Raw genomic sequence first — 1,681 nt, 5'->3', positions numbered from 1 at the left:
GATGCAGTGACTGCTAAAGTTGTTCCTCCTGATGGACACAATTCTGGTCCAGAAGAANAAAAGATGGATGAATCTGTGGAGAGGCCAGAGAGTCCCAAAGAAAATCTAGATCTAACAACCATAATGCATCTACCAAGCAGCAGAACTCACTGTCAACCACTGACTATCTTTATGGAACTCCACCACCATCCCTGAGTTCAGGAATGACTTTTGGTTCATCTGCTTTCCAACCCCACAGGGTGATGCTGCAGACAAGGTCTCCATACACTCCTCAGCAATCAGCCAGTCATTTTCAGCCCAGGGCATACCCATCCTCTGTGCCTGCCCATCCACCTTCCCATCCAGTAGCCACCCAACCCAATGGCCACTCTCCAGATAGTTCCCTCGACTGCTGTCAGCAAGAGGGCCTAGGTCACTTTCAGGCTTCAATGATGGAGCAGACTGGCACTGGAAGCAGATTAAGAAGCTAATTTCAAGAAGTACACAAAATACCAGGATTGCAAATGCATCCAGTCCAGTCACAGTCCTTATTCCCAAAGACCCGGGCGCCTGAGGCCTCACCAGAACAGTTGCAGCTGCATAAGACCCCAACACTTCCTCTGGATCAGAGCTAGTCCAGGGAGGAACTAAGCCCCAAGGAGGTGGACGGCTGCATGTGGAGACCGGAAGGCAGGCCTGGCCGATTTGGAGGAATGACTGNTGTACATGTCTGTTTTGTTGTCCTATTCCACCCCTTCACTGTGAATCAAGCCTTCCTCAAAGCTGAACAGCATAGACCTTAGGTGCACACTATTTAGATGACTGGCTGGCCTGTAGCTGGGATCATCTGCACAGCTGACAAACTTAGCCAGAGCAATGTACCTGGAGTTCTTGCGGGAAAAATCACTTTAAAATTGGGTGGAGGGTACATGTAAAGCTGGAGTGGTGCTTTTAAACTTTCATGAGCAGCTAATCTCTGGTATATATTTGGGGAAGGGACTATGTGTACNATTAATGTTTTTGGAGCTGGGTCCAGTTTATAGAAGTTTCATGTTGCCTTTTTTAAATTATTTTTTTTTGTGGTGAATGTATTGTATATATAGTGGGACGGTCAATGGGCACATGGAGGAGTTGGGAGTCCTTCCTCAATATGGCCAGAATACTGTACTGGAAGAGTCTCTGTCTTTGTACAGTCGGGTCACACTGAATGCCCGAGGAACTTGGAGAAGAGACCCAGAAGACTGCAGCTTATATATGTCACTTAACTTGTTTCCTCTCCAGCAGACCTCAGAGAGAACATGTCCTCCTCAGCATTCATTTCACAGTTGGTTGGACGGTGCTGTCATAGGGCTTTCCTGAGTGTTGCAGCCATAGGACAGGCTGCTCTCACTCTGTTGCCCTAAGTTCTGGACTTGGGAAAGCATTTTCCTTTCTGCTTTTCCACCAGCTCTACCAGATAGTTGTAAGCCAGGAATTTGGACTCTAGAGTGTTTTACTTATTAGAAGATAAAGTGGCTTTTTCATGGGCCTGTCAGGCCTGTGATCTAGAAGGCATCATAGAACACTTTCTAGCACAAATCACATTTTGTGAAAGTGACTACTCATGTTTGTTATGTATGTTAGTCTCAAGAAATGAATTGCACAGGTTTGAAAAAATAAAGACAAAAGTTGGTACCAGGGAATGGGGCATTGCTGGGATAGG

The 1,681-nt window shown here is 46.3% G+C and overlaps 1 pseudogene; it reads left to right on the top strand.

Annotated features, from left to right (window-relative positions):
- The first annotated feature begins 3 nt into the window (after positions 1 to 3).
- On the top strand, positions 4 to 614 carry LOC110288900 (annotated as a pseudogene).
- The last annotated feature ends 1,067 nt before the right edge of the window (positions 615 to 1,681 follow it).

This window comes from Mus caroli, unplaced genomic scaffold (assembly GCF_900094665.2).
Source record: "Mus caroli unplaced genomic scaffold, CAROLI_EIJ_v1.1 scaffold_24896_1, whole genome shotgun sequence".
NCBI lineage: Eukaryota > Metazoa > Chordata > Mammalia > Rodentia > Muridae > Mus > Mus caroli.
This window is presented reverse-complemented; position numbering and strand designations above follow the sequence as displayed.